Source organism: Stomoxys calcitrans, chromosome 2 (assembly GCF_963082655.1).
Source record: "Stomoxys calcitrans chromosome 2, idStoCalc2.1, whole genome shotgun sequence".
NCBI classification, from domain to species: Eukaryota; Metazoa; Arthropoda; class Insecta; order Diptera; family Muscidae; genus Stomoxys; species Stomoxys calcitrans.
In genome coordinates, this window is record NC_081553.1 from 28,691,829 (window position 1) to 28,712,951 (window position 21,123).

Genomic DNA, 21,123 nt, shown 5'->3' on the forward strand with positions numbered 1-21,123 from the left:
GGATAAATCAGATGTTTCGGATATTTATCGATATCAGGTGATATCAGTTTCTAATAATCGATTATCGGGATTTGTAGTACAATATATTATACTAAAATAAAACATAGCATTTGAAGAAGAGGCCAGTATGGAGACAGGCTCAAGTAGGGAAAACAATACACAACGGAGGAAAACAATGCGCAACCCAGGCACGGGATAACTATGAGCATCACATAGGTTGGAACTTTGAGTTCCAATCTGTGTGGTGTTCTTCGTTATCACGAGAAGCTTATCGGCGAGCTACCGTGCGGTTTCACAAGTTGCGTATAGTGGAATGCTTCATATGTAATGGCTGCAACTGCAATCGCGTACAATCAGCGGTGTCGAGTAAAGAGACTGAGAGGGAGGCCGGGTGGCACCGTTTTAAATACTGAGTGCCTATGATGCTCGATACGACAAGGTGAGATATTGGCGCCTTTCAATAACCAATGGCCATCATGTTCGGTCTTATAGACCGAAAGGAGCTTGCTAACCTATAAGAACTTGATAAGGATCGCCACCTCCACATGCAGATGTGGTTACAACAACAACAATACACAACCAGGACCTTTTGGTCTAATATCGGTCTGAAAAGGATATTAGACCAAGCATTTGCTTCTGAGGCCACTGTAGGTTAGCGTGTCCGCCTATGACGCTTGACATCTGAAAAAACTTTCACCGGGGGGTATCCCCTCCTTATGCTGGCGACATTTGTGAGTTACTGTACCATTTGGTATGGCAGCCATGTAAAAACTTCTCCACAAAGAGGTGTCGCACTGCGGTACGCCGTTCGGACTCGGCTATAAAAAGAAAGCTACTTATCATTGAGTTAAAACTTAAATGGGACAGCACTCATTGATTTGTGAGAATCTTGCCCCTGTTCCTTAATGGAATGTCCACTGCATGATAATAATACAGTCCTGCAGAAGGAGATCCGGGAGATCATGGAATGCGTGAGGTACTATTGTGTTAACGCGCGGACGTCAGGTGTGAACATCTTTACGGACAGTTAACTTGCCATCAGGACTATAACAACAGTCTTGGAGTGTAAGAAGGAGATTAACGCCTTCACTGAGGATGACATTGTTTGGTTGCCGGGCTATAGCGGAGTAAGGGTGAATGAAAATGCAGGTCAGAGGGCTGCCTTCAATAAAGTTGGTTAATCTGAAGCCTTTCGGGGCGACGCAAGACAACGAATATCCTTTGGAGAGATCCGGATCGTGAGAAGACGAGACTATTACTGAAAGCAAATAAGAAGGAGGTCAGTATTGCCTATGACGCCGAATACCTCGTTTCAAATCTCAGCGTGAAAATAAAAAAAATTTTTAGCAATGGTTATTCCGTTTCTAATGCTGACTTCGTTTGTGGCGTATGCTGCCATATTACAATATCTCTACCAAGTGGTGTCGCTATGCGGCTAGCCGTTCGGACTCGACATAAAAAGACGTCCCTTATCATTGAGCTTCAACGTTAATCGGACTGCACTCATTGATATGAGAGAAGTATCCCCTGCTCCTTAATGGAATGTTCATGGGAATTAAGTCATTATGTCAATATGGACATACACCTAAACCAGTGATCGGCTTAATAGTAACAAAAATTGAACCTCGATGAAAAAAACTCTCGGAATTCCCTACTTCTCACAAAATCCCTTATTGTACCCCATTCCACTCCCCTGTGTTGCTTCAAGTATGGTGTTTTGTCCCCACCTAAATGCTGGAGCCTGTTGGCTGTGATAGCCATAGGCAATAACATTGGAAATACTCCACAGTCTTACTATCTTCCCCACTTTCCCTCCATCGGTTACTCTGAACCGATGCCAGATGGACATTCAATGGCAAGAAGGAGTGGCGACAGAGAGTTATGAACGTCTACAGGGACAATCTGAGGGTCTTCAATAAGGAAATAAGCAGACACAAGAGGGAAGACTTTGTAAGATTGATAGAGTAATTGTCACGTGTCAATAACACCTCGAGATTAGTTTTCACACCGAAAGCGGGGAAGTTGCAATGGAATGCGGCTAAAGTGTTGAGGGCGATTAGTCTACTCTCCTTCTTCTTAAAGACATTGGAGAGGATTCTGGATTTTCATGCAAATTGCAAAATGTAAATTTGCCCATCAACATTCCATTAAGGAACTGGGGCAAACTTCTCACAAATCAATGAGTGCTGTCCGATTCAATTTTAATCTCAATGATAAGGTACCTCCTTTTTATAGCCGTGCCACAGAGGGACACCTCTTTGGGGAGATGTTTTTACATGACAAAGTACCACACAAATGTCGCCAGCATTAGGAGGGGATAACCACCGCCTAAAATTTTTCTGATGTTCCTGCCAGGCATTCAGCGTCATAGGCGGACATGCTTACCTCTGCGCTATGGTGGACTTTCACATAAGAGATAAACAAGGAAGGGATTACTTCTCCAGGTGTCAATATAAGGTTAGGTCGGTTCGTACTGCCCTGAATAGTGTGTTGCAATACTAGGAGAGGGCTTTTCAGTTCAGAGAATTCACTTTAGCGTTATTTCTGGACTTAGAGAGGGCATTTAATAATGTCTGCCATAGGGGCAGCTCTAAGGGATGCTGTTTACAGGCTTTATAATGAGTATGCTTAAGGGATGCTATTCTGGAGAGTGACATTAAAGGCTGGATAGTGAGTATGCTTCTGGATAGTGAGTATGCGATTCTGTTCGCTTATGCTAACGAAATGATAATTCTTGCCACCGGGAAGTTCGTGGACACCCTATCAGGGTTTTGTCACCGCTCTCGTAGTTACGGCGTCCTGGTCCAGGTAACTGGATACTGGTAACTGGAATTTAGATAGCCGAGGCTGCAAGGGCAAAGCCGTCAAATTCGCCAAGGTTAGTTTGGATTATTTGGATAGTTTGAATATAGTTTGGATAGTAAATTGAACTCGAGCTGGAATTTAAAGTCTAGTGTGGGGAGGGCCTTCGCTGCTCTCTATTCGTGCCAGCGGCTTGTTGGTAGTAAACTGGCTGCACTCGACGGTAACGCGACCGGTGCTGACCTATGCTTGCCATGCCTGGTAGCCTTTGACAGAATTCGCGTCGCATATGAGGAACCTGGATGGATGTAGTTATAATCTACCGCGAATTCTAAAAACCATACACTGTTGGGCCAATACACACACATCATTGTGTACCGGCTCCAGATCCTTTGGCCATGGACATGTAAATAGTATGCAGTTGCGTTAGTGGGCCCATCACTGATCTAAATACTGATGGGCAACTACACATAAACAATTGCACTTTATTTTGTACGAAAACAGAAACACACGCCCCTGGGCTTGGAAGCAATGTGCGCATGTGCAAGTAAATCCATCACTGGTTTTAACTCCATATCTATTGGGTTGCCCAAAAAGTAATTGCGGATGTTTCAAACTAAAGTAAATGCATTTTTAATAAAACTTAGAATGAACTTTAATCAAATATACTTTTTTTTACACTTTTTTTTCTAAAGCAAGCTAAAAGTAACAGCTGATAACTGACAGAAGAAAGAATACAATTACAGAGTCACAAGTTGTGAAAAAATTTGTCAACGCCGACTATATGAAAAATCCGCAATTACTTTTTGGGCAACCCAATAGCTTTCGGGTTTTAATGACAAACTTTTTCTGCCCCCATATAAACCAAACTTGTAAATATGTGGAAATTTCCAAACTCGGATGCTTTGCTTTTATTTTTAGTGCCTTAGTTTCTGGAGCAAAGCTTGTTAGAATTTGTGGTAGACCACTATTTTGACAACCGCCAAAATTGACGCACCCTAATGCATTTTCCAACAGGTATATCTGGATACGCTTCCGCCTCTACCCTCTTTTTTGGTTTTTGGATTTATGATTTTAGGACAACAACTTTTCGGCGCATGGGCCAGCGTTAGCCTCCAATTGAACTCTCCTCATGGTAAATTCATCTAAAATTCATCACAATTATATCTACAGTCGGACCAAAACGCTTTATCGATAAATCGTGGTCCTGAAAATACCAATTTCAAATTTACAGTTCGTTTAACAAAATATTAAAGACAAGCCGAAAATGTTCAAAAACTGTTAAGTCAGATTTTAATTGCAAAACTTTCAGACATAAACATTTAATTTGATGTTTTCTCAAATGTTTCCCAAAGACTACAATCACAATATCAATGCCCCTCAACCGCATTAAAAATGATTAAGTGTGAGATGAAAATACATCCCCTAGGTAACGTAACATACAGTAATAACCATACTAGAATCAATTTCACAATTCTTTATGGCAGCTTCCAACACTTCAAAGATCCTTGGATATGAATTCATGGTAATTCTTGTGTAACCACTGGGAAAATATGGAGGACATATAGAAATGTGGCCATAGACGCAGATATAGATTCAGTCAATGCCCCTGAGTTCCATCGAGCCATCAGTTAGTTGGTTGTCTATGCTGTTGCACTTACATACTATCGTATGTCTCCTCCACCTTCATTACAATTCAACAAATGTTCATGTTCCCTTCACCACTGCTGTGGCTACAGGGCACACAGCGTGCACACACACAAACACACATTCACATCAAAAACATTGCTGGTTTTTGTGCAGCATTTTATGATTTTTTTTCTCTTTTTTATTTTGGAATATATTTCCCTATACGAATATACCTTGTGCTGCTGCCACTGCCACTGCTGTTGCTGCTTGCAATGATGATGATGCCACACCGGTGTGGTGGCATGCAATTGTATTTATATCCACTCTGCTGTTGCATTCATTATTTATTGAAAAATAAAGTGAATGGCTAAGTACTCTCTATTCGTCTATCTCTGTGTCTGTCAGCCCGTAAGTCTGGTTGTCTGATTGTCTACTTTGCCTCAGGAGAATAGAAGAAATGGTGAAATATTTGGATAGGTGCAAATTCATTTAAAATATATATACAAATGTATGACTATTTCAACAGGCATGTGTATGTGTGTGACGCAGAGTTGCCACCAGATAAACATTTTATATACGATCCTAACAAAATCCTTAACTAGTGCAAAATTGGATTGGTTAAAAATATCGACATACAAACGATAGCGGTCGATAATCCCAGCTTCCATTCGTTTATTACCATGGCGAAACAACTAAAGGTGGGTGATCTCATTGGTACAACAACCACAAATCATATGGTGCAATCTGTCATCTTGTCATCAACTGATCGTAGTTTTGCCAACACACACAAAGAAATTTGTGTGCGTGAATGCAAACAAAAATCTATCATCTTAATACCGTCAAGACTGGCCAGCTGTTCGCGTGAGACCACCTTTTTTAATCCGCCTTTATTTAATACTAACATTAGTCTCTTTTTATTTTAGTAGTATATAGTGGAGATGGCAAAATATCCATGGCACTATCGATATTTTATTTTTTGTCTAAATATCGATTGATATGTTTCCTATCGATACTTTTGGCAAAGCTAAATTTTTTTCAAAATTGAACAAACATATGCGATCCGACACTGAATATATATTCTATAAGATATATTCCCCCAAAGGGGGCGCAATTCTCATCCGATTCGGCTAACATTTTTACAATCGTATGTCATGACTTTCAATTGACTATTAATAAATTTGGCTTTATTCGGTCTGTTCATTGATATTGATTCTTTATAAAACGATCTATAAATCAGAGGCCACCGTAGTGCAAAGAACGCCTGGTTCGAATCCTGACGAGAACATCTGAAAAAAATTGTCAGCAGTGGTTTCCTTTCCTTAAACATTTGTAAGGTATTATGCCATGTAATAACTTCAATCTAAAAAAGTGTCGCACAGCGGCAAGCCGTTTAGACTGGGCTATTTATATTTGGATGAGAATTGCTTTTATCAATGACGTACGTGCTGTGTGTTTCCCTCTTTTCAAAAGTGACAGACTTACTTCCATTTTTTTCTTTACCCAAGCCTTTATAAAAGAACGCAGATTTATTTCAGTTCTCATAACTTTGAACGGTAGCTGTGTGTGTGTCTTCTATTCAGTTACGGTCAATGTGAGCCCTAGTGAGCATTGCTCAAAATGTACAATACGACCGGCAATCATTTTATGCTCATCACCAAAATCACTTACAATAGCTCAACGAGTTTAAAGGAGTTTTTATATTTTGGTCGTTGAGAGCCGTAAGCGTCAACAACGATTGCTGGTATAAGGTGTGAGCTTGCAGAATGTGTACCATGTGCACTTATTATACCCAACACCCTAGGATGGGGGTATACTAATCTAGTCATTCCGTTTGTAACACCTCGTAATATTCGTCTAAATAAATATTCTTGATCCCCTCGACGTTCTGAGTCGATTTTTAAATGGTCTCAGCCGACGAATAGCCTCGTCTTTGTTCATTAGCCGAGTTGTATCTACCACCAATAGGAAGGGGGAGAATTATCATTGGTCACTCCCAGACCAGTGGAGCTGTAAAATATCGATGGCACTATCGATATTTTAATTTTTGGCTAAATATCGATAATATTTTTCCCATTGATACCATCGGCAAAGTTACAGTGTCAAGTATCGTTCGAATTGGCCATTAACATGATATAGCTTCCTTGTTAAATCTCCCGATTATACTTATTGAGCCTATAGAGGGCGCAATTTTCATCCGATTTGGCTCAATTTTTGTAAAATGATTTAATCGGGCTATGCATTGATATTGCTTCTATATAAACCGATCTACCGATTTTTACTTCTCGGAATTGACGAAAGTATCGATACTTACGATATTAGAAATATCGAAAATATATAGTTTGCCAGCTCTACTGACCAAGGCATCCACATTGTGTTAAACCATTTATCAATTCCGTTATCTCCAAGCCAATGGAAGGTCGGATATCACAATACCACAACAACTACAGGAGCTGCTCCTGCGAGAATCTCATCGGCCACATGGCGACTGGATTGTGAGGGCGTTACACACCTTTGAGTCCTTTAAATCGGTCGGATCTGGTGGAATCATCCCAGCGCTATACTATGGGTTTTCGCGGCCAACAGATACCGGCACTTACCAGACATGAGCCAACTTAGGGGCGTGGCACGGAAACCGGAAAACAAATAAGAATTTTGCAAGTAGTACGGAACTCCTAACTTAGGTTTTCTTTTTCGAGGTTACTTTTAATTATTTAAAGCGCACAACAAGCCGATTACTGGACTAGGTGTATGTCCATTGTGGCATGGGGCGGATTATTCTACGCGCCCTCTTTTCAACCTAACCTTACACTATGGACCCAATGAACGGTTTTAAGAGCAACAAATCGCAAGTTGCAGCTAGGACAAAATTTTGCTCAAGCGATTGTAAGGGAATCAAGACGACGCTGACAAAATATTAAGTCATTATGATCTCCTCCAAAATGATTTCTTGAGTTCCTACCGGGCGCAATTATTATCCGATTTTACATACATACTGATCATTTCTAAATACGGAGTTGCCTCCTAAATTCCAAATTTTGTTTTTGGGCTTTCCAAACGCATAGGTATAAAACACCGTTATTAGCTTATGAATATTGCTAAAACCCCGTTTACACTGCTCCCTAAATCCGGATTTAATGGCTCGATCATCTGTTTTTGCTTTATAAAACCAGATGACGAGAGCCTTAAATCCGGATTTAATGAGCAGTGTAAACGGAGTTTAAGTTAAAAAATGGACTTTTGGCCTCTGAAAGTGATCATCGGGCCCATAGTGCACTATTGCAAAAGTACCTGCCTTTGCCTGCAAAGACAGACCTTGCGTGCTGTATTTTTAGTCCTATCCAGTGCAAGTCACATGTTTTGGGTAAAAGTGCGTTTACATCGGCACCTAAATCCGGATTTATGGCCTTTTCGAGGTTTAGGTGCTAAATCCTGTGTTTTTGTAGGTTTTCCATACAGAAATAAATCCAATTTTGCAGGATTTATTTTTAAATCCCAAATAAAACCGAATCAAATATCGATTATTCAGCCATGAAGAATAATCGATAAAAGTATCAAAATATGCATCTGTTTTCAAGAATTGTGTATGGATGTGTGATCACACACATGCACATTCATGTATACGCATGTACGCTTGTGTATGCCACTTAAATCCCCAAAAACGCTGTGTAAAAGGACAGAATTTGTTTTTGGATTTAGTTTAATACAGATCATAAAGTTTCAAAATTTCCAAAATTTCAATATCAATGTAAAGTTTTACTGGTAAGTATTCGATAACATGCAATAACAGATAAAAAGAAACGATTAATCGTGACTATATAAAGGGTGATTTTTTTGAGGTTAGGATTTTCATGCATTAGTATTTGACAGATCACGTGGGATTTCAGACATGGTGTCAAAGAGAAAGATGCTCAGTATGGTTTGACATTTCATCATGAATAGGCTTACTAACGAGCAACGCTTGCAAATCATTGAATTTTATTACCAAAATCAGTGTTCGGTTCGAAATGTGTTCAAATTTTGACAAATTTTGTTCAGCGATGAGGCTCATTTCTGGTTGAATGGCTACGTAAATAAGCAAAATTGCCGCATTTGGAGTGAAGAGCAACCAGAAGCCGTTCAAGAACTGCCCATGCATCCCGAAAAATGCACTGTTTGGTGTGGTTTGTACGCTGGTAGAATCATTGGACCGTATTTTTTCAAAGATGCTGTTGGACGCAACGTTACGGTGAATGAACACATTTCGAACCGAACACTGATTTTGGTAATAAAATTCAATGATTTGCAAGCGTTGCTCGTTAGTAAGTCTATTCATGATGAAATGTCAAAGCATACTGAGCATCTTTCTCTTTGACACCATGTCTGAAATCCCACGTGATCTGTCAAATACTAATGCATGAAAATCCTAACCTCAAAAAAATCACCCTTTAGTAGCGCAGAGGTTAGCATGGCCGCCTGCGACGCTGAACGCCTGGGTTCGAATCCTGGCAGGAACATGAGAAAATTTTTCAGCGGTGGTTATCCCCTCCTAAAGCTGACGACATTTGTGAGATACTTTGCTATGCAAAAAACCTCTCCCCAAAGATGTGTCGCTCTGCGGCACGCCGTTCGGCCTCGGCTATAAAAAGGCGGTCCCTTATCATTGAGCTTTAAACTGAATCGGACAGCTCTCATTGATTTGTGAGAAGTTTGCCGCAGTTCCTTAATGGAATGTTCATGAGCAAATTGCATGAGCATTGCATTTGCATATAGTCTAAAATAAAGTCTAAAATAAAACACACCAATAAATACCGAAGACGTCAAGGGTGGTCGCAGTGGTCTTTATTTCCCAGACGAGAAGAATAAACCACAACACGACGAGAGATTATAGTAGGTCCAAGAGGCAGTCATGGTATTTACTCAAGACAAAGAAAAGACTTATTGAACTGAATGTGAATGGCGGAAATTGTTTTACATTAAGTTGTTAAAAGATATCTCTCTGATATAAGCTTGAACCACATGTCAATAAAGGAAGTCTTATCGATTATTGGCATGATAAATCGGTGAAACCCTGCGTATTTTATTGCGTTATATATTCGTTTATTTTATAAATTATAGGTAACACTGTTATGACTTGGACATGCACACACAAAATTTTTTTCGTCTATACGTTTGTATATGCGTGTTGACGAGAAACATGCAGGTGCAAATATCATATCAGCCGACGACTGTCTGCTTCATTCACTTTGGTGTACTATGAATGGATAGATGATATGAGGGGCAAATGATACATCATGAAATGCACTTAACACCCAACCACATTTCAGTAAAGGCGGCTGCAAAACGTTTTCCGTAACTTGTTTCTCTGATGTCCTTCATTCCACCGCCACACTGATGAGAGCCATACCAAATGTCTGCGTGTGTGTGTGTGTGTGTGTGCAAATGCTGTGCATTGTGTGTGGCATGTGACGTATGAGCAATATTTATTACTTTAACGACCTTCCTTGTTGTGAAAATGGAAAGAACAGAACGAACAGACAATCAAAGTACCAAAGAGGATCAATTCAATGTCTTTGTAGAATACCAACTAAAGAAATGTGTTTCATTGCAACAATGTTTGTTGATAAATTAATGTGTTGTCAATGACCAACAACCAGTGTTTGAAGGCAAATCCATACAACAACGATTAAGTACCACATTTGCCTTTCCCCTTTTGCTGCCCCATGTAAGTACTAGTCGCCGTTCGTCATCCGCCTTAGTGTATATATGTGGGGGTACATACACAACAAAAATAACAATAATAAGTGGTGTGCCCCGCCATGTACAATGGAAAAAAAGGGAGCACCACAACACCACAATAAGAAGGCCAACAGCAGCAGCAGGCAACACAATATTATAGCCCCAACAATACTTTAGCAAGACCATCGTCGTCATTAACGGTACACAGTGGTTAATCATCGATAAAGGGTTGGCAAGAAAACGAACCTTTGTATAACTAGACATATCGTGCAAAACAAAATAAAATTAAAAAAATAAAATAATACACAATATATACGCTACATACACTGAATATATCAACGTTTTACTTAGTTATCAATATACAGTAAATCCTTAACCTAGTTCTTCAACATTTCCTTGGGATGCTATCATTTCATGGTACATTTAATAGGTAGTGCCATTAGCAGAACAACATAAAACTACCCTCAATGAAACTACCTTGATTGCCAAATACTTCACTTTAATTGGCAATGACAAAATATTTGTTCCACTAGCCGAACGTAGAAAAGCGTTCCAAGCGCCTCGATCTTCTGCGCTCATTGTAAAATCTCTGACACCAAGTTTCGGGATGTATCCCACCACTTGATCTTTTCATCGGGCTTTTGGTCTTCCCGGTTTGCGTATACCACCGTATTTGCCTTCAAAAGACTTCTTTGCTGGAGCTTCTTCATCCATTCTGACAACATGACCAGGCCAACGCAGTCGTTGTATTTAGATGCTTGTAACTATGCTGTCGTCGTCATACAGCTCGTGGTTCATACGTCGCCTAAATTCTCCATTAACGCAAACTGGTCCATATATTTTACGAAGAATCTTTCTCTCAAATACTCCAAGCACTGCTTCATCTGCTTTCACAAGTATCCATGCCTCAGAACCATATAACAACACGTGTAGTATCAGTGTCTTGTACAGAGTAATCTTCCTCTGTCGAGAGGTGCCTTTGTTTCTAAACTGGTTACTTAGTCCAAAGTAGCATCTGTTTGCCAGTATTATTCTTCGCTTCATCTCAAAACTGGTGTCATTCGTTTCGGTTACGGCGGTGCCGAGGTAGATAAAGTTACTGACTGTCTCAAAGACTCTGGCAATCCTGCAGAGTCTTATTAATTTTGCAAGGATACCAAACTTAGACATGGCTTCAAATAGTTTTGAACGTATAGGGCTATCGAAAGCGGTTTTGTAGTTAACAAAGAGGTGGTCGGCGTTTAATCCTTCTCGGGTATTTTCCAGGATTTGTGCGAAGTGTGAATATTTGGTCTATGGTGGATTTACATGATCTAAAGCCGTATTGATTGGGCCCAATTATCTTATTGACTTTAGGTTTTAATCTTTCACACAGTACGCTCGAGAGTTTATTGTATGCGATGGGAAGGCGACTTATTCCTCTGTAGTTGGCACATTCCCTCCTTTTCTCCTTTTTTGTACACGTGAAATAGTGTGCTGAGATTCCAATCATCGGGTCTGCGTTTTTCTAGCCAAATCGCGTAGTCAAGCTGATGCAAACGCCTTATCAGCCCGTGGCCTCCGATCTTAATTAGTTCAGCAAGCAACCAGTCGGCTCCTTCTACCTTGTTGCTCTTCAGTCGGGTCACAGCTACTTGGACCTCATTCTGACTAGGAGGTTAACATTCTATACCATCATCAGGGATTGGTTCTACGGAATCCTCTTTGCCGCCATCGTCGGTATCCTCTTCGCCGCCACTAGCAGCTGGGCGGCTAGTGTTTTTTCCATATCCTCAACATGCTATTTGTGTCATTTACCAGATTTCCTTCTTTGTCTCTGCAGAAAGAAGTGCCTGCACCAAAGCCATCGATTTGATGTTTAATTCTTTGTTAGAATTTCCGGACTTAATTCTGACTGCTGTACATCTTAAATCGCTCACACTCACGTCCTTCCATTTCCTTTTTCTTTCTGCGGAATAGACGTTTCTCCTCTCTCCTTTTCTCCCGATACCTCTCCTTCTTCAGGCGCGTTTCTACTGATTGCAGGGTTGCTCTGTATGCCGCATTCTAAGCTTTAGTAGCATCTCGATACACTTGATCGTACCATGGGTTTCTTAGGAGAGGCTTCCGGTACCCAACAGCTTTAAGTAGAGCTGGCAAGCCATCGATATTAGTTGCATACGATAGTTACAACATTTTTTTTTTAACTATCTAAATGTTCGATAGTATCAACAAATTTGTTACATATATTATAAAATATGAATATTTTCAAAGAAAAGATGTTAAAACGCGAAAATTCGACCGTGCCGAGCTTTGAATACCCACTACATACCTGTTCAAAAGCAAACAAGCTATATTTGAGAGATTGGTGGACCCATATTCTATCAAGGATATTATAAAAGCGCCTGTCAAATGCTTGGTTTCAGAACCCTTAACCGTTTTTGGGCTTTGCTCTTTTGAGCTTGTACTACACGCAAATTTGCACGCGTATGACCATGAACTGTTCCCAGTGTTATTAGCTCAGTTTCCATGATGAAGATTATTAGAAAAGTAAGCCGGTCAATGGTTACAACTTTCACACACAAAATTTCTGCGTGATTGGCTAATACTTGCGAAGTCATACTATAACTCAGCGAGCAACAATTATTGGTTCTAGGTGCATAAGAAGTCGCACACAAAAAATTGCTTAAGATTTGTCGTGTTTTATTTTAGTCCAATCTAGCGCAAATCAGATGTTCTGGATAAAATATCAGAGCAACTTTGTCCTGGATACTTATCGATAACAGATAATAACACAAAGTGAAATTGAGCTGGCATATGAAATTGAGCTGGCAAACTATCGATAATTGCAACTTTTGATATTTTCGATATTTCTTATAATAAATACTATCGATACTACCGTTAATTTCCCATCACCTGCATTTGAAACGAAAATGAAATGTAAAAATTAGTGAATCGATTTATATGGAAGCTATACCAATGCACACATTAAATAAAACCAAATCTAATAGTCAGTTAGAAATCATAAAGGAAACCTTTGTACAAAATTTTAGGCCAATGGGATGAAAACTACGCCCTCTATACGCACAATGTGTCTTATAGGATACATTCTGTGTCGGATCGCGTAGTTTTGTCCAATTTTGCGAAAAATTCAACTTACCCGATAGTATCGATAGAAGAAACATTAGTCGTTTTTCAGAGAAAATCCTAAACATCGATAATATCGATAGTGCCATCGATATTTTGCCAGATCTAATTCTAGAATTCAGGAATTCAGTGGTATCACAATGGTCAAAAACGTCTCAGTGAGTCTGATGGCAGACTGTCACTTAAACCTAACCTTACCTAGACGAGACGTTTTTATGTCTCGCTGACACTTTCAAATGAACTGATCACACAACTCGTTGTTGTGTATGTCTCATATAAAAAACTTACGAGCGTGTGTGTGTGCTTACCCATACTTTTATCAAATGAACCCCGTTGTCTTCATACAAATTTCGTACTACGAAAGCAGACGACAAGAAAAATACTTTGTCTGATCTGAATCAGTCTCTCTTTTCTTGAAATACTCTATAGCTGTTAGTGTGTCTTGAAAGCAGACATGAAAGGTCTTGTGCAGGCCTTGTTATTCGATAACCACCGCTTTAAACATTTTCCGTTTTTTCTCTCTAGGCATTCAGTATAACAAGCGGAAATACCATGTTATGCGCCACGATACCTATAAATAATCAACCGGCTAATGGTTGGTACTATGTTCGTTTTTTACCATTGAAAACCCCTTTTTTTTAGCGATTCCTTTTTTGAAACATTACAAAAATACACTTTTATTAAAATTTTACCAAAAGTAATGAGGGAATGTTCTACTGAACGAAATCAGTAAGTTTTTTTGATTTAAAATCTATTATCTCAAAATAGTAATCGGTGAAAAATATCGCGAAAAACGAAAATAGGACCAGCCTTAAAACGCCAAAATTTGCATATACTTTCCAGAATCTCAATGGCACTGAGCTACTTAAATGTTATTCACCACACACTAAAGTCATATTTTTACCAAACTTGCATTGGCATTTTCTCCCTTTAGCTTTGAATTAAAACTTGTAAAAATCTTATTAAGGTCATTACTCTGACATAAATTATACTACAACTAATATAAATGAATACTGACAAAGTTTTATTGCGGAATTTTTTTACTTTTCTATGATACAGTACTACTGCCGATTATCGAATAAAATCTCGCACACATCTTTTTTGTTATCGAAAAAATCAATATATTGTAGAATAGCTTTATATCACAAAAGCACGCGGAAATTTGTTCATGGCCAAACATTTGGAATTACGTATCGAAAATTTACTTCCCATTAAACAGTGGGGAGTTTTAACTGACTTGGACTAACCAGATTGCGAACCAATGTGCGTCGGCAATACTATTTAGAGACAAACATAGATAGAACACGGGCTAAAACCGTTGTCGACAAACATACAACACACCCACTTGCTGGCTTACTCTCGTAGTAACGGTAAATACCAATGTACTTGGAGCATGTGCCTATGTGTGTGTATGCGTGTGTTATGCCATTGTTGGATGTGAGGGTATTTTGGGGGGGATGATGATAGGGTGGTGACATGCTTTTAAAAGTAATGGAGCCTGGTGTAGACATTTCGTATACGTATAACATACAAAAAAAAGCAAATCAAAAAGAATTCCAAAAAAAACGAAAGAAATAAGGAAAACGAAAAGCAGAAAAAACCCAACTAAAGAAAATCAAGAAAAAGACTTCAATATTTTCTTACCTTATTTAAATTGTGATGAACATGCAAGACTTTTTGGGGCGTAACTGGTAACAGCAGATAGAGCTGGCAAATCAAAGCCCATTGTAAATAATTGACCAGGGAATTTTGAAAAAATTTGCCATAAAATACGTATTCTTTTGTAAACCCCAAAAAGGTAATAAATGCCTTCACTTTGCCAAATGTGAAGTTTTTCACACCATTTCACTAACGTTAAGGTTAATTTTTTTGCTATATGTAATCTTTTCTTAAAACTCACACACACACACACAATTGTACACATAAACTACCTGGATGGATAATAGAGGCTTTTGTTGCTGCCTTTCTCGATTTCTTGGTTGTCTTGCTTGCGTTTCGCTATCCAATTTGTAATTTTTTGTATATTTTAACAACACTTTTTTTCTTGGGCTTATTTTAAAGAAAAGCCCAAATTACCATAAAGGAACTGAACTTGCGACCAGACACGTCAAATAATTTCACTTCACGTAGCCACGACGACGTCCAAAAGGAAACTACTAAAAAAATGTCACCAGGCTGCTACAACACAAATCGAGCAGTGGCAGGCTGGGCACGATGACAGCCAGCTAGAAGCAAATATACAGCAATGCCACCACTCAGAGCCCCACACACAAAAGAGCGAGTGAGAATTGTGAAAAGGCGCGCGCGAGAGCCAAATGTCACTACACGAAAAAGAAAGCAAGGGAGGAGCAAGAGAGATTGTATTTGTGGAGAGTATTAATTATATCACTAAAGCTTTATTTGGTCTCCCCATTCTTGGGTGCTTGTCTTGTTTGTTCCTCTTATTTTGTTTGGTGTTGACGGTCGTCGTTTATTGTCGTTGTAGTTGTATTGTTATTTTGCTCGCAACAATGGGGGCAACAACAGGCGTAACAGTCGTGCCATTCTGCAAGCATTCAGTTTACCGTTATTCGTTTTTTCATTAACAACTGAAGGAATGTGTGGTGGTATGTTGGGAGCTGCTGCTTACGCCGACTAACTGAGTGAGTGAGTGATGAGTTCTTTTTTGTTATTTTTTGTTGCCTGCTTTTTGTTATTGGGGTTTTATGTTTTGCTTTTATTTTCGTCGTATTTTTTTCTTTTCTGCTTAGGTCTGTGTCGTCGTGGTCGATAGTAGTGGCAGGAAAATCGATTTTCCAAGTGCTATAATGGGGCAGTGGCTTTATTTTTTACATTTTTCTTTTCAACAGACCAAACAAAATTTTGCCTGTTTTCGTAATTTCTTTATTTGAATTAGGACGGTATTTTTTTGCTATTAAAATTTTCACAATGGCGTTTAAATGATTTTCTTCTTTTTGTTTGTATTGTATTGTTCTCTTTAATTATATTTTTAGTTATTATTAACTTTATATAATACACATTTATTACTACAAATTAAAAAACAAATGCTACTAATATTTTTTCAGCTTGCGTTAAGGGTTTTCTTGTCCAATTTCTTGAAACTCCGAGCTGATAATTGTAGTCTATCTTTGGCTAAACTTAAAAATACACTGACGTTTATTAGCAGCTATACTCTTGTCATTGCCATAATAGCAGGTTATTAGAAAAGCTTGCTCTCACTTTATGCTCCCTCCCCACTTTGTGGAGAGTTTTGTTATTTTTTTTTTCGTGCAAGGATTTCAAGTGCGTGGTAAATGAAAGAACATGAAAAGAAAATAAGCGTTGTTTCAAAATTAAAAACAGATAATAAAAACAAAATATAAAAACTAACCTTAAATAAAATAAAACAAAATAATAAAGTAAGCACCTTATTTACTTTGACAAAGGTGTTGATGAAGATACATGACGTATCAGAAATCGCGATCCACCATGCCAGTCAAAATGTTTTGAATAATAGCAAATACTTACCCAACTTTTGTAAGTTCTTTGCTATGCTATTCTTTGTATAAAAAGCATTGAAGATGAACTCGAGATAGAAGATGTTCGAAAGATCTCGGAAAGAATTTAAAGATCAAAATAAAAAAATCGTAAACAGACAAAATAAAAGTTAAATAAAATAAAAAAAATTAAATCAAATCAATTCTATGGCGGTCCAAAACAAGCATTGGCGGAAATTCCTTGTGACTTAGCGTCCAAAATACTTATGATTTAGAAGAAAAGTGTTTGCCAAGCGCTGTTTTAGGTGTATGGAACAAGATCACTTGGCTTGATATTGTGAAGGGAAAGATCGCAGCAAAATGAGTAGAAAATGCGACTTCGATGGACATAAATCGAATACATGCTCAAACCAGTCAAGGTATATGACATGCTTGGAAGCAGACCGACAAGACATAACCCACGATATAGGGTCAAGTGCACAATTTGGCAATGACAATGAATATTCTCCAAATAAATCTTGGTACAAGACGACAAGAATTTAAGAAGGCCGAAGAAATGAATGCTGATATCGTCCTTATTACAGAAAATGCGAGAAAAAAACTAGTACCAAGACGTGGGAGGTAAGGCGTCAGTATATCTTAGAATACTTCCCTAATGGAAGAGAAGAACAAACATTTCGTAGTAATACATCTAAATGGTATTCGAAAATACAGTTGTTATTTAGCACCAAATATGGAACTGGCTAAATTCCTAATTGGGATAATTAACCTCCCACGCAACATGAAGCGACATGATATACCTATACTTATTGGAGGCGACTTCAAAGCAAATCTACTGAATGGAACTCAAGGATAACAGACAGGAATGGACTGGCAGTCAGCGAAATGATTGCGTATATGGGTCTTGTTCAGTGATGCCCAACCCTTTTCGGTAGCGTTGATGGCAAGTCACATGTATTCTTACGCTCTTTGTTTCATTCGTTGTTGAGACAGCAACGAATGAACATGCGCAGTGGTGTACGCATCTGTTTTTATTTTACAAACAATGATTTGTATAGATTAAACGCTTGGAAGTATTTAAAATTTCTTATTTTATGTCGACTTATGCAAAACATAAATCATGCAGTCCAAAAAGAGAGCTTTTTTTTATATACTAAAAGAATTAAAAATACTAAAAGAGAATATTTCACACATACAGTCACATTTTCATTCTGGGCAACGCTGGACTAGTTGTTCTAAATGATGGAAACAAACCAGGGAGGCAAATTCCTTTATTAATATCACACTTGCATCAATACCAATAGCGATCAAATCTAGTAAGTGGACGGTCCTTGACGAACAAACACCAAAACCCCGTTTACACTGCTCTTTAAATCTGGATTTAATGGCTCGATCATCTGTTTTAGCTTTATAAAATCAGCTGACGAGAACCTTAAATCCGAATTTAATGAACAGTGTAAGCGGGTTTTAAGCGATCACCAATAAAAATTGCAAATTTTGCCCATGAACATTCCACAGGGGTTAACTTCTCACATATCAATGAGTGCAGTCCGATTCAAATTTTAAGCTCAGTGGTAAGGGACCTCCTTTTCATGGTCAAGTCGCTGAAAATTTTTTCTGATGGTATCGCCAGGATTCGAACCCAGGCGTTCAGCATCACAGGCGGAGAAACTAACCTCTGCGCTACGGTGGCCTCATACATTGCTTTCAATATATACCACAATGAAGTGCCACAAAATTCAGCGGAATAAAGATGGGACACCAGAAAGTTGAATCCGTAGGATGCGAACAAAAAATTTCGGATAAAAGACAGTTCGTAATTAATGACAACGCAGATCTTTACGGTACAATAGAGACGTTTGCCGGAATACTCGCTTACACTATATGAGAGGCAGGTATTCCAAAAACTAAATCCACTGGTAATTTTAAGAAACCACTTTATTGGTGGAACAAAGACATTGCAAAGCTCAGGCGAAAATGTCACAATGACGAACGAGTTGCTACCAGACGTAAAGGTGACGCTGAAGCGCTAGAATAGAGCAGCAAGAAAACATATACCAACAGCAATAAAAAATGGCCATGTGGACTTCCTCAAAGAATCATCAAAAAAAAATTGGAAATCGAAAGCCCATTCCTGAAATTAGAGACCCACAATGGACTCGTACAATTGTAAATACTCTATTCCCAGTTAACATATCGGCCTGAGAAGTCCTAGCTTCGACACCTTCACCTTCTCTTGAAAAAATAAGAAGAATAAGCGTCGAATTTAAGACAGCAAAAGCACCCGGTCCGGATGAAAAACCAAATGAGATAACCAAGTGGAAAACCAAATGGGATTACACGTGCCGCTCAAGGGGTCCCTTTCCCAAGGCATGAAACAAACAGAGACTTGTTTTGCTTTGAAAGGACAATAAACCTTTAGACAATCCATCGTCCTCTAATCCACTTTGTATGCTGGACACTTACGGCAAATTCCGAGAGAAGCTATTGCTGTTAAGGCTCGAAGCGGAACTAAGAGAAGTGGAGGGTCTTCAAACATATTGGGTTGCCCGAAAAGTAATTGCGGATTTTTTAAAAGAAAGTAAATGCATTTATAATAAAACTTAGAATGAACTTTAATCAAATATACTTTTTACACTTTTTTCTAAAGCAAGCTAAAAGTAACAGCTGATAACTGACAGAAGAAAGAATGCAATTACAGAGTCACAAGCTGTGAAAAAATTTGTCAACGCCGACTATATGAAAAATCCGCCGACTATATGAAAAATTACTTTTTGGGCAACCCAATACAATTTCTGAAAATCTACCATAGAAGCCATACAAGTAGTAGTCGAAACAGCCAAGATATCATTAGCACAGTAACATTTATGTGCGGTTATAACTCTTGATGTAAAGAATACTTTTAATTCAGCTAAGTGCAACATCATGAGGCGGACAATAAGAGATCGTAACCTACCAGATTACTACTACTACTAAATTTCCCATGAACATTCCATTAGGGAACAGGAAATACTTCTCTCACATCAATGAGTGCACCGATTACTGTTTAAGCTCAATGATAACGGACCTCCTTTTTATTGCTTACTCCGGCATGCCGCATAGTGACACCATTTGGTAGAGCACTTTTTTACATGGCAGTATATTTTACAAATGAAGACAGTATTAGTGAGATATGCGGATGATATGGTGTTCGTTGTCGATCATCCCACAGCTCCTCTAATAGAAATAGTATCTAACGGCTGCTTGTCTAGAATTCTCCCGTGGCTTACACCAAAAAAGCTAACGCTGGCTGCAGCGAACACAGAAACCATTCTTATAGCGTAGATTTGACTGTCCTAGGCTAATAGTGGATGGACACATTAAAGCCATAGGAAAAAGCCTAAAGTACTTAAGAGTTATGTTAGAAAGCAAATTGGGCGCCCCGGTAGCCGAGTTGATAGCGCGCTTGGATTATCTGCGCAGGGCTCGTGGGTTCGATTCCCGCTAGAAGTCTTGATCTGTCGCTACTGTGGTATCTCAAAGGACTTAAAACTGTCTAAGTGAGTCTGTAAAGGACTGCCACTCTTACCTAACCTAACCTAAATAGATAGCAAATTGTCATTCGAACCACATGTTGCTAAGATCACCGAGAAAGCATTGAGTACATGAAGAAAACTGACTAGGATTATGCTCAATCTAAGAGGTCCAAGCCAAACAGTTAGGAGGTTAATAACCTCGGTTGATTACTCTGCTCCAATCTTTTGCTATGCCGTAGCCAATCCAATCGTTTGCTATGATATCGATAACTGCATTATCGGTACTTGCGGGGATACCAGCAGTGCCACTAGTAATAGATGAGAGAAAATACATATACGATCAGCGTACATTTCTAACAGGCGAATACAGTAAAAGAGACATAGTTCATATTAAAAGAAAAGCGAGGAGACTTCTTTTTGCGAAGTGGCAACAGGCATGGCAAAACTTTTCCAAAGGCAGATACACCTCTCGCATCATTTTGTGCATTGAAATATGGATAAACAGAAAACATGGTGAAATTAATTATTACTTGACGCAAGTTTTTAGCGGACATGGCAACTTCGGAGCTCTGTTTCCATATATAAAAAAAGCGCAGTATGTGTAATTTGTTCAAAGGTGAAAGAGAGCGTGGAACACACAATTCTTAAGTGCGAACATTGGGAAAGAGTTAGATATAACCACGGCATTCTTACCCTTACTGAAATTGATATACAAGACGTGATGGATGAGATGATGAAAACACGCGAGAAGTGGACCTGGTACGCAGACTACATCCACGTTGTAATGGCAGGAAAAACGAATTACCAGCGAGGTCGAATCCCTAATCAATACACATAGTATATAATGAACGGGAGAGTAG

At 38.8% G+C, this 21,123-nt stretch overlaps 1 protein-coding gene across 3 annotated transcripts in view; it reads right to left on the reverse strand.

Moving 5' to 3' along the window:
- Positions 1-15,701, reverse strand: part of LOC106080535 (tubby-related protein 4) — a 71,886-nt gene extending 56,185 nt beyond the window's left edge. For all 3 annotated transcript variants that reach the window (XM_013241937.2, XM_013241936.2, XM_059361361.1), the window contains exon 1: positions 14,917-15,701. The gene's annotated coding sequence lies outside the window, so the exon portion shown is untranslated. The remainder of the gene's footprint in view (positions 1-14,916) is intronic.
- Positions 15,702-21,123: the final 5,422 nt, after the last annotated feature.